At 35.2% G+C, this 25866-nt stretch overlaps 1 protein-coding gene across 1 annotated transcript in view; it reads left to right on the top strand.

Annotated features, from left to right (window-relative positions):
* The first annotated feature begins 6870 nt into the window (after window positions 1–6870).
* Window positions 6871–25866, top strand: part of rap1gapb (RAP1 GTPase activating protein b) — a 78153-nt gene continuing 59157 nt past the window's right edge. The window contains exon 1 of the mRNA XM_039692812.2: window positions 6871–7133. The gene's annotated coding sequence lies outside the window, so the exon portion shown is untranslated. The remainder of the gene's footprint in view (window positions 7134–25866) is intronic.

Genomic DNA, 25866 nt, shown 5'->3' with positions numbered 1-25866 from the left:
ATGAGTTTATTTCTTCTGTTCTTCTGAACACGAACGATGATATTTTGAAGAATGTCGTTAGTTGACGGCAGCCAATGAAAAAAAAAATACTTGAAGTCAATGGCTGACGTCAACTGTCTGGTTACCACTGAAAGTGTCTGTTGGACCTTGAACCGTTACCAGTAAAGTCCATTATATGGAGAAAAACGCTGGAATGTTTTCATCAAAAACCTATCTTGGATGACATACTGTACATTATCAGCAAAAGTTTTTCTAAAAGTGAACTACTCCTTTAAAGAGCTTTTTGCAGAGAATTCTGGGACTTGCCTTTGCAGGGAAAATGATGCTGCCTTGGAATCATAAGATGCCATAACATGTTAGGCAGCTCACTGTAGGTTTTGGAACATATGTGTTCAAGACACATTCTCATTATAACATCAACTCTTCTCTTGTGGACATCAGAAAACAAAACTTCCTTATAGCACTCAGTTTTTAATCTTGCATGATGCATCAGCTTCTTCGATTTTTACGTAATGTTGGCTATAAAATATACCCGCTGAATAATCATTCGAGTGGATTTTGAAGTTGTGGGGGCTGGCTCAAGCTAGTTTAGAGCCCTGTGTAAGTGTCTGAAGTGGGCAGCACGAAACAGAGATAAAAATAAAATTTCACTCCTGGGGAATAAAGCGTGGAGATAAATTATACACACACGGACAGTCGGAAAGTGTGGGAGAGAGCTGCTTTCTCTGGACCATTACCCTTCTGATCAATACAGTCTGATCTACTGAACCGAGGAGTTTTAGGGGGGAGGGGGGTGGGGGGGGGGCAGCATCTGTGCAGGTCTTTGTGCAATAAGGAAAAGTAGATAAAAACGCAATAAGTCTTTGCAAGGACAATCAATATGGGCTGATTTAAATTATCATACAAAGGTGAAAAGGCACGTGTTGAATGACAGCAGGATTAACAAATGGACAGTTAAATCAAGAGGACAGACTGTGTATTACACTCTCATCTCCATGGAAACCAATCGGATACCATTAACATTACTAGAAAGCTGTGAACAAGATGTGGAGTTTTGTCCAAACAATCTGTAACTTTTCCAGACTTAGATAAACATTTCTAGTTATTTATCATTAAACAAAAAATTTGAACAAATACAAATAATAAAAAAAATAATAATAATTTAAAATATAATTTACATTTTGAATAGGCCTATATATATATATATATATATATATCGAGAGAGAGAGAGAGAGAGAGAGAAATAATTTTTCAAACAAAGAAATAGTAAAAATGTCTTGCTGTAATGTATTAATTAAACAGTTCTACTATCACTGTAAAAATTATATTATCAAAAAGTCGTGGCAACATATTTTTTTCCGTTACTTTAACTCATCAAAATAATTCAAATAGTTTTGACTTTTCTACAATTTCAAATGGTTCAACTATAGACAAGATAAAAAAAAAATGTTGAAATGATACAGCCAATTTGATCATGCTTAAAAATCTAGGCATTAATTAAAGGCACACTACGCAGGAATTCCGTTTTTGTCAAACAGCGACCCCTAGAGTTGCTGTGGAGTTTTGTATTTACTGTTACTGTCGTACAAATCTTACATAGTGTGCATTTTTTTGCATTAAAGAAGAGATCTAGCACTTAAATGTGTTTTTGACTTTTAAGTTTTAACTTAAAATTTTTAAGTTGAATTGGGGGATTTTATTTTTCAAGCACATGCTATTACAGTGCGTCAAATCTTCGTATTTATAAACTGAACTAAATCAGAAAATTAGTTTAACAGCTTCATGTTTTAAGTAGACTCCTGCAAAGTAAAGCATGCATGATGAAGTCCCAAAGCTTTTAAGTTCAACATATTCTATTCACGGCCACAAGTAGTTTCAGCATTATCAAGGCGACAAAATGGAAAGCGTTCCTTCATGTGCTCTGGTTTTATCTGAGTGTTTTATTAATGCACTGGTCAATTCATTTCCAGCAAAGCCTTTGGAGTAGAAGCTGATCCCACATATTACTTCTCTGTATCATACATTTTGGGTACATTTAAGCCAGGGATTAATTTCCTGAAGTGGAAGAATTGAAATTGAAGATACTGTAGCTTCACTTTGCATGGACAAAGTGTTCCAGCGTTTGAGAGCTCAAAAACATATCTCAGCATGCTTTGGGTCAAGAGTTGAGAATGATGGGGAATTCAGGCTGAAGAGAAACATATGAGAGTGTGCCACAACATTTCCATATACAACCCCCACAGGGACTGCACCAGGTTGGAGTACTGATGAATAATTAATCTATTTTCTGTCGTTCCCATTTGGCCTGCTTATTTCTCATGGCATTCTGTATCCCTCCCTTCCTTCATAATATTCCCTCCATCCCTCTCTTTCTCTCTCTCCCAATGCAATCAAAGTCTGTACTGTCATTCTGGAGATTCAGCCTAATGACAGTCAATCTTTCCAGTTTGCCAAACAATTGTGAGGAGCCGCCTATTGCATGATTTGTTTCAGGAAGTCAACAATTTACACACAATTTTCTGTTTCGGAGATGAAATATTTCTGTCACACAATCACTCTACCATGTAAAGATGCAATCAGCCTGGAAACCATACTGTATTTGCCTTTCTTTTGTCAAAGTCACAAATAATATCAAAAAGAGAACACAGGCACCCTATAAAGATGACCAATGTTCAAGTAAAGGGCATTTATTTCCCTAAAATACACTTTAGAACAATACTTGTTTTAATAAATACTTTAGGTATTTTATAAATTTTTCATTGTGGTATAGTCTCAAACCCTACAACAATAAATAATGATATAGAAAGGAAAAAAATGCTTAGTGATTCAAAATGGTAATTATCATGCAGATTACACTTGATAAGTGTATAATCTATAAACAGAAGCTTAAAACGATTGGTACTTTACCCACAGCATGGTTCTGAATTTAAATATCAGAGAATTCTGTTTTGTAATTTCAATTTTATGGGAAATAATTCATGTCATGAAGTCATGAAGTGATTATTGTTATATTTTAATAGTTTCAATTAAAGACGATTAGTTACGATTGCAATACTATGGCGGTTGTTGTATACTGGTGTTTTTTTATTCTCGGGATGATTCAATGATTCAATGAAAATCAGTTCAGTGAATGATTCAATGACTCCCTCGTAAAGATGGCTATCTTTATGACTTTCCTGAATAAATGAGTTTTTTGAATGAACCAGTCGAATGAATGAAAAGGTCTCAGTGGGACTGTCTCAAATGGGTCTTGTGGACTTACAATGGCCACCAAGTGGCATTACGTCACAAAAGTGTGGACCCGGAGGAAGATCGTGAAGGGTTCCATTTGGGACAGGGCTAATGACTAAGCTTGTTCCCAACACAGAATTTTATTTTTAAACAAATTACTTTCTCACTTATCTTTAATTTTTTTCCACACGATTGCGAGTTTTGTCCCTCATAATTCGGACTTTATAACTTGCAATTTTTAGAAAAAACTAAGCATAATGAAGAACTATATTTTATAATCCAGTTCTTTTGGCAAATTGAAAAAATGCGGCATAGGAGTGTAGTCGAATGAACGACTCTAATGAGCCGATTCTTTTTTAGTGAATCAAACATCAAACTTTGAGACCTGATTTAAATCGCTAGACCGATTATTCATATGACAATATTGCAAATATCTAGGCTATCCAAAGACATTTATTGGATTTTATTCTCTACACAAATCTGTTTAAACGCACATTTTGCAAGAATTGTTTTAAATGCATTTATTGTTTAAATGATCTTATAATGTTCTCCTAAATATTTATTCCTTACAAAAAATCTCAATGAAACTAAAAAGGGTTATGACAACATCATAGTGTGACTCAGAGAGATCATTATGTGCCTCACTCACTCATTCTGTCTGTCTAACAGCGCCTCCACTAACAAGCAGGCTTTTTGTAGATTCAGGTCACAATGACTAGTGCCTCCCCCTGATTTTTGCACTCTGATGTGACCATGCTCTGGGACTGAAGGTCATTACCTCTACTTTTCTCATTAGCCCAATTATCTCATTCTGAAACTAAAGTGGGCTCTTATATTTCTAATTTTACAAATAATTACATTTTGAAAAAGACTGAAATAGACATTTTCTTGCTTCAGTAATCAGTAACAAGCTTCAGTCGTGTTGTGAAAAATAATGTGTTGGATTTACCTAAAATATATGTGCACCATTTTTATTTCATACTTTTCTAAGTCATCCCAACTTGGAATAATTTTACTTAAAATTAACAAGACAACCTTAAGAACTTAAATATTTGAGTTCACACAACAATATATGAAGAGTTCAGATGCAAAAGCCTCTAAGTGCCATTTGAAATTTTCTTCTAGAATGATAATTTTTATCAAGCTTGTATATTTAAGTTCAGTAATTTCACTTTAATGGCAATGATAATTACCTATTAATTGTTATTTAAGTGAAATTACTGAACTTAAATATACAAGTTTGATAAAAATCATCATTAAAGAAGAAAATTTCAAATGGCATTTAGAGGCTTTTGCATCTGAACTCTTCATATGTAATGTGATGCAGTGAAGAATGTTGCATGAACTCAGATATTGGAAAAGTTATGAATACTTAATTTTTTTGTGTTTAATCTAATTACTTTTTATAAGTAATGGTTGTTCAGCCAACAAATGTTTTTTTTAGAGTGTACTATACTATATTATATTGTTATATTTAATGATACACATTGTTGTGATTGACTGTTGACAGATGGGGCTAAATTGATCATTTCATGAGCTTCACTTCTCAACTTAATAAGCAATCATTTAAGCTTTTGAACGACTGAATTTCCCCACATATTCTATTTGTTTCACCAGTCTCCACTCCACTGCATGTATTCATTGCTTTGTTTTCTTAGTGCTGCTCTCAGCTCCATCTTACAGGCACCTATTGATCTGGATCTTACAATGATCTGGACCATGCAGGCTGCCTACACAAAGCTCCAAAATTACCTGTGTGTGTGGGAGCGAAGATGAGGTGGCAGACTGCCAAAGGGATACAAAAACGCACAGATGGTGAAAGAACATGTATGTGTTTATTATTGCAGTTGTTCGGTTGGATGGTCGGTTTCGGGGGTGGCTTTCAGTTCTTTGTTGGATCCTCAACACACCTATTATCTACAAAATGTACAGTCACAAGCAAACACTAAAAATACACATGCTTGAAAACCGAATGAGGCAAAACAGACACCGGGGTGCTATTTTTCCTTAGCCGGCTGAACAACAATGGTGCACACATTAAAGTATTACAAATGTTAATTGTGGCATGCATTACCTTTGTTCATTTTCTCATGTGTTGGTTTTGAATTTACCCTGAACTAAACAAACCTAGTAATTATGCTTCAATTAGGCTGGCAGTAAAGCTTGTTAATTGGTGCCATAACATGAGCTGAGATTTCATTGCCGGAGGCCCTTTTGCATGTATTTAACAGACATAGAAACAGCCAGCAAATTATTTTACATACAGGGTCTCCAATTTCTGTGGAAAAAGTGTGTTGTACATGCGGCGATGGACAGTTCGGGCAGGGATGACAACGGCAAAGCCATTAATAATGGGTTTCTGTGTGGTAGTTAAGAGCCTCTTCTGTTGCTCGATGGACCACGAGTAGAGAACATAATTACACATCCGAGGGATTTGTTTCCTCATGGGTTAAAACATGTGTTAGTGACTATGAGAATGAACTATACATGTTTTTTCTGTTTTAAAATGTTCACATTGTAATGAGAGAACTGTGGGCTAGTTATTTCTAGCAAATGGGGTTTGTGTAATTTCATTTGAAAGGTTTCAGGAACAAAAAATCCAGATATTTTATTTAATTTTAGTTCGTTATAAGCCTACTTGTCCACACACTTGACAACCTTTATATCTTTGCATTCATGTTGGTTTCATACATTAAAATCAAAAGTATAAATGTAAACAAAAATCTTGATAAAAAAGGTCATGGTGTAACTGTCAAGAAAAAACTACTCAAATACTTTTCTTGAATATAAATGTACTCAAATACTGCACCTCGAATACTGAATGTAAACGTAACGTAATCATGATTATTTTCAATGAAGTTTTAAAATATTTTTAATCTGTTTGATTTATACAAAGCATGTCAGTTAATAAAAAATGTCAAAATATGATTATTTGTTTATTTTTAAAACTTTTTTGGGGATTTTGCAGGTCTAAAGGGGTCATTTATAGTTTTCCTCTCAAATGACCGCAAAATTGCTTCCTGTAGGCTGTATGTGGGCCACAATGACTGAATTTAAAAACAAAATAGCTTTTTTTTGTGTGATTCTTTAATTTTTTACAATCTCCAGTCATTTTCACCACTAAGACATTTGCCCCTCAAACAATATAGGCCTATGATACGTTGGCTAGTCTATATATAAATTGTTATGAACATTTTATGAACAGCATTTCTAATCTATTAAAGAGAGAGGGAGAGAAAAAAAAATATTGGGACAGTGGTTTTTATGTGACTGCTCTCCAAGTTTTTAATATATTTTTTAAATAATATGTAAGATTTAAAAAAACATCGAAATGCAATGTTACAAATAGGCTATATTTTCAAAGGTACAAATATCTCAGGTAATTAATGTAAGATTAACAAAAATAAAAATACTAAATGTTTAAAAAGACTTTATTTTTTAATAAAAATAATCCCCAGAGCATAAATAAAAAATGAAAGAGAGGGAAATTGTTTTGCCCGCGAGAGAGAGAGAGAGAGAGAGAGAGAGAGAGAGAGAGAGAGAGAGAGAGAGAGAGAGAGAGAGAGAGAGAGAGAGAGAGAGAGAGAGAGAGAGATGATCACGTGACTCGGGCTTTCTGTACTGTAGCCTTGGCTTGATTCTTTGAAAGAGCAAACGCTCCGCATTCACTCCTCATTGACATCTCTGAGTGGACAGAGCTCAAACATATGTGGTTTATTACACTGCACTTCATTAACAAACATTGGCATCCGTTCATTTTTTCTCTCAAACCTTACAATTTCGCTATTTTAGCACTATTTCGTACAACAGCCATTAGGTACATCAACCAACCAACCTTGCCTCGAAGACTTAACGTTAGACCTGTCCCAGCATCATCTGAGTGAGATTCCACATAACTGACGGTAAGCCACATGACTTTATGATGCTTTATGCATATTTTCTGCAATGACGTTAAAGTTGCTTGTCTTATCTTTAACACCACGCTGGAGCAGTTGAATTTAACGTTAAATGAGCTAACGTTACGTGTTAAATGTAATTGTGAATGAACTGTTGTGTTGCATGTCATCAACCTGTCAGGTTAGGCTCAATGTTTAAATGCTTACCCCAAATATTCATTGACAAGTCTTTTATTTGGAGCTTTATTTAGTCTTTCCTTATAATTTAACTCGGACACTCGGTTGTTTGTTGCTGGTATGTAAAGTAGAGTATTTCAGAAGCTAGCTTGCCATTAAAAATGAACCATGCTGCTTTTTTGTGTCCAGAGGAATTGTGAGAGGAAACTTGCTGTTTTGAGCCTGTCATTGTGATTCAGTCAAGTGTGTTCAGCATCTCTGCTTTATGAGATGGGTTCAAGCTGTGATGATGCTTATCCCATTGTGTTAAGGGGATAGTATTGATTATTTTCTTCTCCTCGTGTTGTTCCAAACCTGTCTTGCTTTCGTGGACCACACAATTGGATGTTTTGCAAAATGTCTGAACTGCTTTTTTCCCCCATATATAATTAAAGTGAGTTGTGCTGACAAGCTCCAAAAAGGACACAAAAAGCTATAAATGTTCCATAGTATGATTGTCAAAGTGATGGCAAACATCATTAGATCTCACATTTCTCTTGACAGATCGTGATGCATTTGATTGTTTTGAATTGAACTCAAGCACGGAAACAATTGAGTCTTGGTACCAATGAGGAAGATGACTTTAGGCCTGAATCCTAAATGTTATGCCTCTTTCTCAGACAAAGCTATGTGACTTCAGATGGCTTGAAATTGGATTATAGACTACATTTCTGGTGCTTTTAAGTATTTTTTTTGTGGAGAAAGAAGAAAAATTGGTTTTTGAATGAGATCAAATTTGGGTGATTATTAAGAATTCCTTTAAAAATTATTTAGAGGCGTAAACCAATTCATATTCATTGCATTTTGGGGCATATTTCAGTATTTAAGGGATAATTCACCCAAAAATGAACATTTTGTCATTACGTGCCATCACCCTCAAGCAAGTTGAACCTGAATGAATCTCTTCTGCTGAACACAAAAGAAGATATTTTGAAGACTGTCGGTAACCAGACATTGACTTTTATAGAAAAAAGAAAATACTATGGAAGTCAATGGGGTACATCAACTGTTTGGTTACCAACAAAGGTTTAATACAACTCGAGGGTGAGTAAATGATGACATAATTTTAATTCAGTGAACTATTTCTTTAAAACCTGTTCACATACAGACTACATTTCAGAAATCCAATCTAAAAGTATTTCAGGGAGCTGTTCTAGGCACTGTCGCTATAGCTTTTCTTCTAATGTGTAATTAAGAAGTGACCGAATCTTGAGCCTGCATGGTGAGACATACGATTGGTCGTCCAATCCCCTTGTTTTTCCACCCCTTTATCGCCCGTGTTCAACCTCCCTTTCTATCTCTTCAGTGTCTCTTATCTGCTTCCACCATTCCTCTCTTGCTCGCTCTCTCACCTTCTCCAGCTCTCTCTTGTTCCTTCAGTCCTCCCTCCTGTATCTTTCCTTACACTCTTTCTCTAACACCCTGCCTGTGGCTAACATTATTCTGCGGTCCGTCCATTTAAAGTGGTGGACAGCTGTCGAGATGCCGCGGAGTTCCTGCAGCTATTTGCTGATTGTTGGCTTTTCCCCCATCTCACAAGTCTAATGACCCCGCAGCACTTTCCACTACAGAAAAATAACACTATTAGATTAGTCAGAGCGAGTGGAGGAGTATTGACTGTTCAGAGTAGCTGCTGGCCAAGGCTAAAAGTTCAATGCTGTTGTAGGTTTTAGACCTGGTTATGGATGAGAAATAAATGGGTTAAAGGGCAAAGATAGGCTAGATGAGCTGAACCATATTTGAGCTATACAATCTATGAGGATTGAGGAAGGGATAATGTGAAACATGAAAGAGTTTCTTTGAGTGAACCTGAATGCATGTCTACTCAAAATCAGCCTCATGCAATAAAAAATACTGTGTCCATGAATGGGAATAAATTTGATCTTTTTTGTGTGAATTCATCAGTGAATATTGACATCTATCAATTGACAATCTAATGTGATGTTCTTTACTTACTGTATGTTGCATAAAGCAAAATAATCAATGATTTAGATACTGTATGAAGTATTACAGAAAGTGTAAATATATTTGATTTAAATACAGTATATAGATAGATAGATAGATAGACAGATAGACAGATAGACAGATAGACAGATAGACAGATAGATAGGCAGATAGGCCTATTGATTAGATTACATTTGATTGGAAATGTTAAACTTTGAACAGTGATATTGGAAAGTGACAACAAAAGTTAATACTAATACAGTATAAAACTAAAAAAATTACAGTAATATGTTGGCTCAAAAAAACCTATTGGTGCTTATTCAAATAAACACATTTAGTTTTTAGATCCTGTTGATATTTTAAAAAATTAAAAAAAAAATAATATTCTAATATTGAGTCTTGGTCAAAAAAGGGAAATGATAAAATGTAAGCAGTCATTTTACAAAATAAAATATGAAGACATGATAAAATTTTCCCAAGATGGATTTCATGTAAATAAAAGGTTTTGTTTTGGAAATAAAATGCACTCAAAACATCTAACTCTGAGGTGCACTGAATTGAATATGCTTTCAAAAAATCGCTAATAATTTGGGACAAGGACATGGAAAGGATGTGTTGAAGGTATCAGGCAGCAAGTATTTTTTTTAGCTAGGGCAATCAGGGCCAAGGATGTAGAGTGCACATTCTGTGGAGAGAGGGATTGGAAGACCGAGAGAGTGAATGTTTCCTGCAAATAGTTTTACCTTTTGTGATCTGAACTACTTCTGTAGGTCTGAGACGTTCTTTCAATTCTGTGTTGTTGCAATATCCCATCTGATGTACTTATGGCACCATCTTAGAGTTTACACTGAACCTTGATGCTGGACCTTGTGAAATTTGGGATACATGTACGTATTGCAGCTATAACAGCTACCATAGATTTGCATTTCTTGAAGGAAATATCACATATTTGGGCAACTGATGTTTTAAATGCTGCGTCATGTTGCTTTACTGTGGTCTTGACTCTTGATACTCAGCATGTCCTGATTTCTCTCCAGATAAGGATAATTATCAATGCTATCCTAAATACAAGACACGATCCATAAGGATTCAGTATGCAAATAAATGCAAGAAAGAAGACATTGGCTGCATCCGAAATCGCAAAAACTCTTGAGTAGGTACTTATTTTGAATAATGCTTACTTTGCAACTGTTAAAAAAGTACATTATCAATATACTGTGTGTAGTACGAATAGTCCAGAATTACTACATTCGGCATGTTGTCATTATCGTGTGACCTACAGTACTGTCCTGTGGGCTAATAGCATAAACTCAAACTGTACTTTTTGCCAACACTTTTTTTTTATGATTACTCTGAATTCAGACATACTTCTTTTAGCTGTTTTTCGTCTACTATATAGTAGGGAAGTATGCGATTTTGGATGCAGCCAAATTGTAATTCATTATGCAAGTGTTTCAGTGAAACCATAAACGATGAACATTTTCATTTCAGAAACCTGGCCTGCCTTTCCAGCAGGGATTGCTTTGAATTCCCCTCTTATTCCCAGTGCCTCTGGACATAAATCAAAGAAAGGAGTTTAAGCCTTAAATCCGTAGGTCATGTCGCAATATTTTGTTGAATCACCTTAGACAAGTCAATTTGTTGGCCTTCAGGATGCGGTTAAACATAATATATTAAACATAATAAATAAAACATAATACTAAAATTTTTTTAGACCGACAGATTCGTCTCCCCCAAAAGACTGACTTGGAATTCCTTTTAATTGCTATAGATTGAGAATCAGATTGACACTCTTGCTTCTGTTGCTTCTGAATTAGTCCATTTGATTAGATAATGATGTTCTAATGATGTTAAGAGTGAGTTTTACCTTAAACATGTCTAAACATAAAGATCCTAAGAAAAGTAAGATGACCAGGTTCACACAGTCCACATTGTAAAGCTAACGGCATATTAAATATAAAAACATGATATATGGAGTGATGCCTCTATCCAAAGATTTTCATCAAAGACTAAGGGAAAGTCGATGTTTATTACTAGCAGTAGCAAATTGTTGTCATGAAGCATATTGAACCTTGCAGTCTTTACGTGACACTACTGTCTGAAGATGAGACGTGTGATCGTGCTCTTGACGAGAGCTGATGATGGACTGTCTGTCGACCTTCAAGAAATGAGGTGATGTGGGCGGTAAAAATGATAGATTGGATAAAGCAGAGGTTATAAAAACAGTTCATATCACTTGTGTAGACTGATAGTTGGATAGCACCATTACAACTCAAGGTAACATACAAAGGAAACTGTTTCTTGTCCATTAGAGATAATGTGCTTTTATAAGATTCCCGATGTCAGATGTCTTTTGGAGCGTACAGCTAGTAATCTTTAGAAAATGCCATCACTGCCATCCAGGAGGTTATCTGAATCAGATTTCTCAAGACAATAGAGAAAACATGTAAAAACAAATGGACATATTCAGTATAGATGTATAGATAAATGTCACAGTTGCACATTTGCATATGCATTTGACAGGCTTTTCAAAGCAGCTTTTGCAATGCTTTTAAGGTATACTTTTGCTAGTTTGTATTTTCCCAATAGAGATCGAACCTACGACCTTGGCATTATTAGCGTCATGGGTGTTTGAATAGCAAATGGAAGTGTTCTTATTATTATCTCCCATAAAGTAATAGAATTTTGTGACAATGTCTATGTTATCAATAACGCCACTATTAATAAACCTAATATTTAAAACTTTTGTAGATTTTAATTTATCCATTTTTTTTATTAAAAAATTGTGTTTTCTTTAAAAGTGCAGACATAAAAAATATAAAAAATTGAAAAATATTATACAAAATGGATTATAGCATCTATAGTGTCTGTCTTCTTGGAGAGTTGCAGCTGTAGTTATTTTTTATAGAAGTTTAAATTATTCTATAATGCTTGTCCCAAATAAAAACAAGAGCTAGAAATAAATAATTAGTAATTTTAGAATTAATTTACCAAAAAATTAAGCATTTTATAATCAAGAAAATAACAAATATGAATATAACTGGTTATGTGAATATATGAATGTTAATATATAAAATAAATATGAATAATATAAATATTCAGTAAGCCCTCTTTTTCCCATTTCTTTAATCTGAAGACAAATATTTCAGATTCTGATTTACTTTGATCCCTGCTTAAAAAGTTCATGCTGGTGGAATTCATCGGCGTGTGTGTGTAAGAGACTTAAGGAGGCTGTTGAATATGTAATTTTCACTTGGCCTGAGATATAACATGGTTGTTTCTTTCTTCTCTCTCTCTTGTTCTCATCTGCTGCTCCTCTGGGGTAAAGAGACAGCCTCAGTAAACCTATTAGTCATTGTGCTGGGGTCAGTAGGGACACCCCAAGCACAATGTGAGTAATGATTTCTCAGTGTGAAAGGTTTAAACAGGTCCTCGGGGGGCCACACATGTTCACTGCGCTAAAACTACAGAGCTGCTCAGAGAAGGAGACCCGGGTCAGGCCAAAGACCCATGTCACACTAATGTGTTGCTTTCGATTTAAAATTCTGTCTCTCTCTCACGGTGTAGTTTGTAATCCTTCTGACTTTCATTCTCTACCTTACTATTTTTAAAAACATAATGGGTTGTGAATTCAAATTTATGTTGACTTTGGCTAAAATGTTAGCATCTGAACATGTATCAGCGAAATTAAGCATTTATGAAGATAACTGGTCTTCTGATTTGATCTCTGCACTGCGTGAAACTGCGTTCCGTGTCTCGCAACGTGTGCTGAACGCAGCAGCTGTCTGTGGACGACTCCATGTTGCTACTGTTTGTGGAAAGATTTTGAAGACAGATGCTTTGCATGTGGGAGGTTTTGCATTCACATTAGATCATGTAGAGAGAAACTGCTGCCACAATACTTTTAGTAAATATTACATTTAAACTAATTTATCACTAAAACGTGACTTAAAAATTATACCAAAATTAATTTTTTTAAATGATGATGATTATTGTGTAAGATCCGTGTAGTTAGAGGCATGAAATAGAAGTGCATACTGTAAATAAAACCAGAGCAGTTGTTTTCCGAACAGTTTCGCCCCTTCCACCCCATTCTCATCGGCCGTTGTTTGAACAAACCAACAGAACCGCCCCAAAATTATGCCATTGGTTGAGGCCCTGTCCACGTTACTGCGTTTTTGTTTCAAAACGAAGACCTTTTGCTACGTTTTGCACCTCCCGTCCAGACTAAAACGGAAAAAATGAAGACCTAAAACAGAGGAGTTTAGAAACGCTGCAGCTCCGGTTTGCGTTTTGAATCTCAGGAGGTTGTTTTAGTGAAGACGGGACAAACGGAGGACTTTAGAAAGGATGAGAGGCTGACACTTGGCTCTATGATTGGGTGTCATCAGTCATGACGCGTCCTTCCCTGAGAAATAGTCAATCCGTTTCCTGTTTACACCGGCACGCCCAGTGTTGTTTAATGGTCACGTGATCCCCGTTTTCAGTCGTTTTAATGTGAACGGAGATCGATTCTAATACGCAGCTGAAACGCTGGTGTGGACTGAGATCATATTCGTTTTAATTCTCCGTATTTAAACGAAAACACAGTAGTGTGGACGGAGCCTGAGCCAGAAGTAATGCCTGGTTTCACAGACAAGGCTTAAACCTAGTCCCGGACTAAAAGGCATAACTATTAAAAGTCTGTTAAATTCTTAACAGAAATGAACTTGCGCTGACATATCTCATAGCTATATATATATATATATACTATATATATCAATGCAATTTGTTTTTTTCCCAAGATGCACACCAGTAATTTTTTTTCTGTGGCACGTAAAAACAAACAAACAAACAACAACAACAAAAAAACTACTGTCCTTATTGAATCCTGGTTTAATCTAATCCCTGTCTGGCAAACTGGGCCACAATGTCTTGAAAGTATGACCTAAACATTTATATGTTTAAAAAAAAAAGGATATAATCATGCTTTTTGTTGTGTCCTGACTCCATCTTTTTAAATGGCTATGATTTTGTCTCTCCAGTTATTTTACTGGCTTAACTGCAAACTCTAGTTCTGGTATGTGTGCGTGTGTTTGGCTGTGCTTATTTCACTGTCTGTTGGTCCAGAGCCAAAAAATGCATGCAAATGAGGTAGGAGAAGCATTTGAATTTGATTTTTTTTTTCTGTGATTGAATTCTTAAGAAACTGAAGCTTGGTGACAGTGTGCAGTGATTCACTTTTGAAAAACATAATTTGTGATATATTCATGCTCTTGTGTACATTTGTCAACCAAAAGAAAAAACCTTTTAACCTCTACATTCTTCTGCAAACTGTACATTTTATGGCGTAGAATTGAAAGGGCTGGTTTGAAGCAGCATCTACCACTAAAATAATGATTATCCTGAAATTGCTTTTCCTGTGTAATGACAGGTAGCCCCCCCCCCCTCTTTTACATGAATACATTTTAAGTATTCTGAAGTAACACAAGCCAAAATTTAAAATAATAACTCTAAAGGTAATTTAAGACCTATTGGTATAAAGGTTTAAGACCTGTGTGTGTGTGTGTGTGTGATAACTACAGTATGCACACAAGAAAATATGTTTGCTTATATGATTAACAATAAACAGAATTAAACTGAATTCTTCCTTTTTCTTTAACACCAAGCCTCAACATGGGTGTTTGAATCAAGATTGTCATATTTGAAGGATTAATCATGCGGCTCTATTAGTCAGTCAATCTGTTTGATGGCAATGCAAGCCATACTTTCTGTGCTAGTTCTCAAAGCACAATCTTCTATGAACGAGTAGTAATCGGCCTGACAATGACAAATGACATTGAAATATGACAAACAATATATTGACTTTTTTTGGAATGTCTATTCATTTATTGTGTGAATTAATAAGTGGATCATGTAACTTTATTTTGATTTATATCCTTTAATTGGTTGAAAGTCGTGAATATTTTATATGCTGGGCTACACGGTGGTATAAATCACTTTGCAGTATCTGTCCTTGCTGTGTGTTTGTGTGTGCCAGTGGTCTAGACAGTCCTGCTAAATATGCTTAAGGCGTGCCGAGACATGCTGTGGGCATGAGGTAAGACAGCCGGGGCTGGTGACGGATGAGAGATGTGCTCACCCGGATGCACAGACACATACAGACCTTTAGGGTCATTATGAGTCATGGTCAAAGCAAACTCATTTACCTTCTACATGTCAATCACAGAACGTCCATTTCTAACTCACCTTTAAAAATGCCAATGTGCCACTTCAGCAGACAATACCAATGGTCCTTGGACTGTCAGATTGGCATTACTGCCAGCGTTGATGAAACTGGCATTATGCAACTGCAATTTTACACGCATGCCACGCTGTAACATCGCCACTTTATACAATACATGCAGAGTGAGTGCTTATAGCCACTACATCTAAGCATTTTCATGCAAGATGGTGTTATGTTAATAAATTAGCTTTTGATGGAATTTATAAATCACTATGATTCAATATGCATTTGATGCAGGAATGGTCTGAGCTGTCAAGAGGTTTTGGATTAGCAAATCGCACTCCATCAGACGCTCCGATTCAGATTACGGTTCTTGTTTTAACGCAGCTGTTTTTTTGCTGCGCTGAGTCACTTCTAATTTTTTTTCCAACAGCTTTTTTTTTTGCATTATTCATTTTTGTTGTTGTATTAGAGATGGCAGATTTCCATAAATAACTTCCACTACTTAAATTAGATTAACCTCAGTGTAACAGAGGCAGGTTTATTTTATTTTATTTTTTAGCTTAGTTTCAAAATTGTGTGACCAGAATGCGCAGTTCCAATTCTTAAAGGGGACTGCTCATCTAAAAAAGACATTTTGCTATCATCTACTTACACTCATTTATCTTCAAACATGTTTGATTTTATTTCCTCCTGTCGAGAACAACAGGAGTTGTTGTTGTTTTCTGCAGAACGTCCGTACTGATGTTTTCCATACAGTGAAAGAGAATGGAAACCATGGCTGTTAAATTCCAAAATTAAGAATTAATTCTATTTCATAGATTGGCATCATGCAAATTTGCTACATTTATTCGTATGAATGTTACGGAAGTGTGACTGGAATTACTGACGGCTCGTTTCGGCAGTTCAGAGTCGGTTCTTTCTTTTGGGAGACTAACTTTATTTGTTGTGCACTTTGGTCTTTAAAACTTTGCAGACCTTTTACGTTCACAAAGTGCTATATTACACACTGCACGAAAGGTAATATCTAAAAAGCATAATAGCCGGGGCAACTAAATTGGAACTAAAATTACAATACCAGTGTTTGTTGGTTGTCTTTATTTCCAAGTATTGAACGAAAACCATAGGGAGCTTGCAAAGCTTCCCTTTTGTTGACAACAGCTGGTTTATAAGTGCTTTTCAATACAAGTTTAAGAAGATGATTGCCACATGTTGCTTTCTTAAATTGTGCATATAACATTCCCAAATCACACTTTTGGTTTTATTTCCTTTTATCTCCTGCTCCAGCACACAACAAAACAGGATAATCTCATCTCACACATTGAAAATGTCAGAAACTGTTAGTCCCGCTATTCATTTTAACCGGAGTCGGTAAAATGATGCCTACAGAGCCAGAGAATATGCTGTGTGGAGATAGAAGGTATAGTTCAATTTAATTATGGTTATTACTTATGTTGTCATCTTGCTTTTATCCACAAATCTGTTGTTGTGAACCTCGTCTGAATTGTGGCCTAATCTTTACTGATGAGTTTCATGAAGTTTATTGTATTCACACAAAAGATGAAGCGTCTGTTTTCTAGGGATGCTCCTTAATAGTCGACTAATGGTTAGTCGACTAGAAAAGGCTTAGTCGACCAAACATTTTGTTAGTCAGTTAGTAAAAAAAAAAACTTATGGCGAGGGCACACGTAGTTCGTGAGAGACAGATCATTAACCCTAGGGTGTATTTGGGGTCCTTGAGATGTTTTGAGATGCCCTGTCATTTGTGTTTTTTTTTTCAGTTGCTTATAAACCTATTAATGGCACAGGTGAAGTTACACTATATTTAGCAGAAACAGGGCTACCATAATATGTGAGCAGCATGTATGTACATGTTTGTATTTTTTAGAGAATATGCTTATGCGTTGTTATTTAAAAAACAACAAAAAAATAGTTTTTTTGGTTGCGTCACCAAAAAACTCCTTGTGGTAATCGCAGTATGTGCAGGAAAACATCAATGGGTTATCATTTGAAACATGTAAGTTGTAGCAACTTTACATGGCTTATATAACTTATATAAATGTGACCTATTATTAGGTGTATATTCAAGTTTATGCTAAATGTGCCAGCTAGTGCACTTAGCCTGTTGCTTGACATGTAGGCGCTGGTGGATAACTTGCATATGTGATAACTTACATCAAGAGTAGCCTACGGCTTTAATCTTTACAGCTTTAGATTATGGCTATAACCAATATCAGGAACAGTACTGATCCATCCTTAAGTAACAAGTTTTTTGCAAGGCCTGTGTTTTTTTATTGTCCCTTTGCATTGATCCTTGTTCACAAAGCAGTCAGAATTATGTAAAATAATTCTTGCACAGACATAAACGAACTTGGTTATATGGAGGCGCATTCATAAAACGAATCCACTGCTTCTTCAGCTCCAGTCTGATGGAGTATATGAAGACTGTTATGTTCACTCTTACAACAAAAAACACCTCAATCACTTACAAGACATTCTTGTCGCTACAGCAATGGCGGACAGTGTACAACTCGCTCAAGGCGGGGTCTATGCTAATACAACACTGTTTTGTTCTTTTTTTTTTTTTTTTTTTTTTTTTTTTTACATATGTATAGGGTGGCTGTGTACACACACTGCCGACACACATTTATCTTCAAACACCACGTAAAAGTTAATTTCCCTGTCGGTTGAAACAGTCTACAGTTTACTTGAGTCCTAGTACTAAGTAAATACACGATAACATTTGACAGAGTTATCTAGACTACAACAAGACTTAGCCGTGAGTGCCTGTGCACAGTCCTGGTCCATCAAGTTAGTTCTGATTAGATCATTAATACTGATCTAGTTGATACGAGGAAGGGCTGCATGTCTGTTCTCCGCTTCCACCCTCACAATTCCCTGAGAGCACATCCTCGGTTTGAAAGACTTGTCACTGACAGATCCTCAATCGTCTCTCACTGTCTGATGGAATGATAGATGATGAAAGGAAAGGGGTAAACGAACAGAAGAGATTAGATTCTCTTATCATGTCTACCTTCGCTGACAGAGTGCTTCAGTCCGGGGTGGATGTGAGGTTGACGGGAAGAAAGGTTTCTTTGGAGGCCGGCTGATGAAAAGGATGCATTCGTCGACCTCGGGTGTTTTCGTGAGGATGGGTTGTGTAATCTTAAACTGTCTCTTCTAAAGAGTGTATGTGCTCCCACACAAGGTTTTGAAAAGTGTATTTTTAAATTTCAACTAGATTTGGTGAAAATCTGAGTGGTGCTTGTGTGGTTGCCAGATAGATAAAGGGTGTTGTGGGTGGTTAGCAGGATCTTGCTATGCAGTTTCTGCTCTAAGGTGCTCTGAGTGTGTTTTAGCACATTGCTGTGTGATTGCTTGGGTGTTCTGGGTGGTTTCAACGTTTACTTGCTCTAGTCAAAAGAGTACTCCATGAAGTCCCCAAGTTTTTTGGCTTTTAGCATGAATATGTTAGCCTTAACCCTCAATCGGTCCCTGGGGTCTATATGACCCCAATCGACTTTTCCTTGATAAAAAAAAATGGTTTCCTTTATCTGAGTGGAATAAGATTTTGTGACTTTTCCTACAAAATCTATCTATACACACACAAAAAAACTGGGCTTGATTCGGTTGTTCTGAAGGTGTGTAAAAAAAATGTTTACAAATCTGGTCTTCGGGGTCAATATTACCCCACATTGAAATGAATGGGAAATGTGAAAAAAACTAAATATTTTGTATTCATTTGTCCAAAAAAATATATAAATCCATCATAAATCAGAAAATTTCCACACAGAAATAAAGGCCTACTACTAGAGCATAAATGTGATGTAGAAAAAACATGCTCACTCACACACACACACACACACACACAAAAACACACGCAAACAAACATGTATTAGTGTACTGCCACAGAGAGCATTTTTTAGAACTCACAAATGAAATCAGTCACAAATGCAGAACAAAGATATTAAAGTGTGAGACCTAATACACACACACACACTCACACACTGATTATAGTTTTACAATTTGTTTTACATGTTTTTTGTAGCTTGTTATTGCTTTTTAAGTTCAGAATTTTATTGGAAAAAATGATAGATTAGATGTTCACTCATATTGCTTTTGTTTTCATATTATTTATTTTATTTATTTTGCATTCTAAAGTTAATTATTTATTTTTACACTTTGTTCAATAAAATCAACAATGTGCAACTAAAATCTGACTCCAAGTCTTGTCCTTTAGGTGTGTCTTATGTGGCATTTAGCTGTCCTTTTTCTGTGGCACTTTGTAAAAACAGACGTTTCAAAATGCATCAAAAACTACAACAATTATACTATTTAAAAAATTTATAATTTTAAATGTCCTTTCTTATGTTTATATAAATATAAAAATTCATAAAATGTATTTCAAAAGTTGTGACAGAAGTAGTAGGCCACATGCAGTAAAATGAATGGCTCTCTATTGCCTCTGCTGGTCAAAACTATTTATTTCTAAAACTGTAAAGAATTTAGTTTTATCTCTAACCAGTAGATGGCGTAATTCTACACATAGCACCTAGCTCAATATCCAGAAGCAATTTAAATTAAATTTTGATCATTATTAAAGTGATTTTTTCATAAAAAATTAAGATTTCATTTGCAAGTTTATGGTGTGGTTGAGGAATTGTGTTGTAAATAGGCACAAAAGTACTTCTTATCTCCCAAAACACAGCATTAATGAATAGATGAGAAGTAAACAAAAAAATATATATATTATTTGTATTATTAAAAATGTATAGTTTTTGTACAATTTCTCTATCAATTGTTGGGGTCATATTGACCCCAAAGACCAGATTTGTAAACAGAAACAAAGACCTTTTGAGGGTTAAGGTTATCTATAAGCTAGTGTGCTCCAAAACAAAAACAAAATTCGCATTTATAGACCTTATGCACCAGAGAAACGTGGGCACCGTCAGCATTAGAATATTGTCTTTGAACTTCCGGTTTTGCTCTGTATATTTCTATGGCATCGCTGTCGAGGAGTAATTAGCTGGTGAAATGGATTTACTTATTGTAGAGTTACCAAAAGTTGTCATGAGCATTGTAATGTTTATCATAAGCATTGTAAAGCAGATTTCTTAACAAATGTCGACTGGGAATTTTTTTCATATCTATCTGTGAAAATACAGAGCAGAAGTCAAAAGACAACGCAGAGCTGAAAAGGGGCGGGGCTACATAAGGTCTATAAGGTATAAGCATTCAAAACATAGTCTTCACTTTCATCAATATGGATCTGCGATTTTGATGACATCACTCAGCACTTCAGATTCTCATCAGATTTTCCCTCCAATCAAATGCTCTCTAGAATCTAAAGCGCCCACTACATTATAAAATAGGCTTCTCTTTTGAAGCTGAAATCGGCGTATTTTTCAAACAATCACTATTTTCTTTATTGTGAATGGCACGTAGTGCTCTATATAGTGGGTAGGGAACGATTTGGTGTAAATATATACTTTCCATTGAGACGAATGAAGTCTGGTTTTGCGTTAGTGTCACGCACACGGTCTGCTCTGGTCCAGAGACATGACTGCACAGAGCGGATGATCATATGCGAATCGGCACAGACCACAAAACATATCGGATCTATTCGAATTCTGCACAGAATGGTATATTTTAATGGTATTATTTTAAAGCGACAAACATAGCCGACAAAACCGAACTGACGAGTAAAAGAGATAAGTCCAGTGCCATCCACCAACACAAACTACACACCCTCAGCATAATTTTGATCACTGTTTTGCTTTAGTAACAGTTTCATATTAAATTCAAAGGGGTAATCTATTAGACTGTGGCTGTCATAAGCTGTCAAATGTGCATCCATCCATCGTAAACGAACTCCAAACTGCTTCTGTGAGTTAATAAAGGCCTTCTGAAGCAAAACGATAAGTTTGTGTAAAAAAAAATATTCGTATGTTACATGTTACAATGTAAAATTCTAGCTTCCGGACAAACGGCCATACGCAGTATACTTGCCCCTAATGCGCAACTTACGAAATGTATGACGTCAGAAGTAGGGCTGCAACAAACAATTATTTTGATAATCGATTAATCGTCGATTATTTCGCCGACTAATCGGTAGGATTGGAATGATTATTCAGCTTTTTCAATTTGTTGAAACATTGAGTTGTACATATTCTTATTATAATATACTAAAAGAAAATCAATTCAGCTTTTGAAATAGTTGTTTTAATGAACTTTGAGCCAAATAAACAGGTCATTCTCTTTACTGTAGTAAACACTGCACAATAGTATCGCTCTTTACACCGTCTGACACATACCGGCAATTAATATGTTTAGCCTTTTGCTTGACTAAGTTATCAAACTGCTAATAATGTGTTGCTAATGTTACACAAACCATGTCCCATTCGCCATCTCAGTCTGCCTTCTAAAAATCAGCATCCAGAAACGCTCTGAACAACATTGAAGAAAGGTACAGTATATCATAACATACAACAAATACATGAAGAGTGTAATATTATAGACATAATTCACCTGCTATATTGCTAAATGACCTGATTTTCATATAACAGAATAATATAGCGAGATAACCTGACTTAAACACATGAGTATACATGCTACACACACACAGATATTTATTTATACCCTGACAAACAGACAATCGCTCGACATAAGAGTGTCTGGTAAAGTGAAATGTCAAGGAGATAAGTGAAACTGTTTAGGTGGTCCCCAGAGAGTAGACACAGAAGCAGAGCAATTATCTTAATTGTGTTCCAGTGGTGTTTATTCCCATCATGCTCTGTTGCTGAATACGTATTGTTCCCTGTATCTCAGCATTTCCTTCTGTTTGTTAATCTGTTCATGTGTCATTCTGTCATGTTGTATTTTTTACTCTTCAATAACTTCACTGTAAAAAAATATTGATGGTTTAACTTAAAAAAGTAAGTAACCTGGTTGCTTTAAAATTTTAAGATCATTGAACTGGAAAAAGTGAGTTAATACAATGAAGGAGAATGATTTAATCATCAGAAACTCAAAATTATATGTTATCTGAACTAAATAAATCATTTAAGTTGATTTGACAAAAGAAAAAATGTTGCGATTACTTCACTGTAAAAAATATTGTTGGTTTAACTTAAAGTAAGTAACCTGGGTTGCCTTAAAATTTTAAGTTGATTGAACTGGAAAAAGTTAATACAATGAAGGAGACTAATTTAATCATCAGAAACTCAAAATAATAAGTTATCTCAATTAAATAAATTATTATAAAGTTGATTTGACAAAAGAAAATATGTTGTGATAACAAATCTTGAAAATAATTTTTTTACAGTGTTGTAATTTCCTTACTATTACGTACCTTTTACGCTTAATTTCTTCCTCTTGTGTCTTTCAGTGTCTTTGTTTAGAGGCTCTTTCTTTAAAGCTATAGTCCTAAAAGGGTTAGTTCACCCGAAAATTAATATTCTGTCAGTAATTACTCACCCTCATGTTGTTCCAACCCCGTAAGATTTTCGTTCATCTTCGTAACACAAATTAAGAAATTTTTTATTAAATCTGAGTGCTGGATCTAAAAGGGCCGGCTCAAAAGTTGTGAAATACGTCATTAAAATAGTCAGAGTGACTACAGTGGCTCAATCTTAAATTTATCAAGCGACGAGATTCGAGAATACTTATTGTGCGCAAAAAAACAAAAATAAAAAACAAAAATAACAACTTTATTCAACTATTCTTTTCTTTCTCTGTGGGCCTCGAGATTTCACGTAGCGAAACTACGCATACTGTAGCTTCTAGGTTGTACGTCACAGGCATCACACACATGACCAGCGGCGGCCAATAGTAAGCCTGCGTGTGACGTGCAACACAGAAGCTTTGTGCAATATTACCACGTGAAATGTCGAGGCGCACAGAGAAGGAAATGTTGAATAGAGAGTTGAAAGGAGTTTAATGTCCTTTGTCAGTCATATCTATGAACTGCACTATAATGAGATGGTAACATATGTGATACAATTGTGTGGCCCGTGCTACAAAACCTTACCCTCTGTAGCCCCAGTGCTATGTGCAAAATAAAGGTTAACGTACAATTATTTGTAGGCATAGGGAGCACAACATGATGAATTCATTAAGCATTGTCATTAGTTTTAGGTTGCTGCTGAGCTATATGAATAATTTATTTGCTGTAAGCTCTCCTCTGTCATTGTGTTGACTTAATACAATATTCCTGATTGGTTTAATTCTGCCATTATATTTGAATTGTTAATGGGTTGCTGTTCTTCTAATCTCAACAAAAGCATGCAATGTAATGAAAGGATTTTGTCATCACTTTGAAGTTTGCATCTCAGCTTGGTGTTATAGTGAGAACAAATGAACTTATTTTGCTCGCCGTGCTTATTGTTTGAGCTCTTTTCTCTGACGGCATGACCCCAATTAGCATCCAGACGTCTTAAGCATCAATTCCAGCAGGTGCTGTTGTTATTGTCACTTTCAGATGGAAGGCTAACATGGCATACAAACATGTTTAGAATCAGGAATAGTTCCTGAACAAATACCAACAGTGACAGGAAACATCGCAGACCGACTGCAAATAGGAAGGACAAATCTTTAACATCTCAATTGTTTCTTCAAGATGGGGTGCAAATGAGATGTTGCATGTTGCTCAGAGTTTACCTCTTGGGAAGAATGTATTGAAATCTCAAATGTCTCCAAGAAAACACTCTGTTTGCACTCTGACATCTCTTTTTTCTCTCTATTTTATTTCTCCTAAGGGATTATGAGATGGGGATATAACTAAGTACTTTATATTTAAATTGTATCTGAGTAGTAGTTCACCCAAACTAATATTTTTCTCATTTACTTGTCATAATGTCTTGCTTGTTTTATATTTTCAAATGGGATTCAAAAGCATCATGAATGTATAATAAAAGCATTCATGCTCATAAGAGAAATAGTGAGGTTTGATTCATGAATCAATCATTTTTTTCAAGATATTATCAGTTAATATTTGATCTGCTTCACAAAAACATATGGAGCATTTTTATGACACTTTTATGGTGCTTTTGTGTAGGGATGGGCAACGATTAATCGCATCCAAAATAAAAGTTTCTTTACATAATATATGTGTGTCTAGTGTGTATAATTAATTTGTATATATAAATACCCACACATGCATGTATATATTTAAGAAAAATGTGTTATTAATATATCAAATATTTATATATATAATTTTAATTGTGAATAAATATATATAAAATATATACATGCACATATTTCTTAAATATATACATGCATGTGTGGGTATTTATATATCCAAATAATTATACACACTAGACACACATATATTATCTAAACACAAACTTTTATTTTGGAAGCGATTAATCGTTGCCCATCCCTATTGCATGGAAAAGTAAAACCAGCAGAGTACCGAATTTCTCCTTATATGTTCCACAAAAGCAATAAAGTCATACATGTAAATGAGTAAATTATGTCAACTGGAAACTATGAAAGTAAATATAAACCTTGTATGGGTGAAGCTGACTAGCTAATGTTCGGATCAGAAGCATCTTTTGTAAACATGCCTAGTTGTGAATGCAGTCTTTGGAGAAATTCAATTTAAAGACCAGACCTGAATGTTGACTACAAGAAACTGGAGGAGACCACAAGTGCTAGCTTTCTAGACCCATCTGCTTTAACTAAAGCACTGTCTTTGGAGGGCTTACAGGAAGACACACACACATACACCTACATCCAGGAAGTAGTGTAATTGAATCATTGATCAATTTAATGGAGGCTTTGGACAACCGACAGTGTCTTACTCTCTTGTGAAGTGCAGTGAGAATTGAGGAGTCAAATAGAGACCCTCTTGTGAAGGAGGATATATGCATATATATACACTTTAAAAAATGATGGGTTGTTTTAACCCAATTTTGGGTAAAATACGGACAAACCCAGCCATTGGGTTACATTTTTTAATTACATTTTTAACCGAATGGCTGGGTTTGTCCAAATTTTTTCCCAAAATTAGGTTTAAAATATCCAGCATTTTTTTAGAGTGTATATGAAGAGTTCAGATGCAAAAGCCTCTAAATGCCATTTGAAATTTTCTTCTTTAATGATGATTTTTATCAAACTTGTATATTTAAGTTCAGCAATTTCACTTAAATGGCAATGATAATTACCTATTAATTGTTATTTAAGTGAAATTACTGAACTTAAATATACAAGTTTGATAAAAATCAACATTAAAGAAGAAAATTTCAAATGGCATTTAGAGGCTTTTGCATCTGAACTCTTCATATACATACAGCACTGTTTTTAACTTTGATCATAATATAAATTGTTTCTTGAGCAGCAAGCCAAGCATCAACACCATATTAGAATGATTTC

The sequence above is a fragment of the Pimephales promelas genome, chromosome 8, assembly GCF_988280905.1.
Source record: "Pimephales promelas chromosome 8, fPimPro1.hap1.1, whole genome shotgun sequence".
Taxonomy (NCBI): domain Eukaryota; kingdom Metazoa; phylum Chordata; class Actinopteri; order Cypriniformes; family Leuciscidae; genus Pimephales; species Pimephales promelas.
The sequence above is the reverse complement of the archived record's forward strand: the minus strand, read 5'-3'. Positions and strand labels throughout refer to the sequence as shown.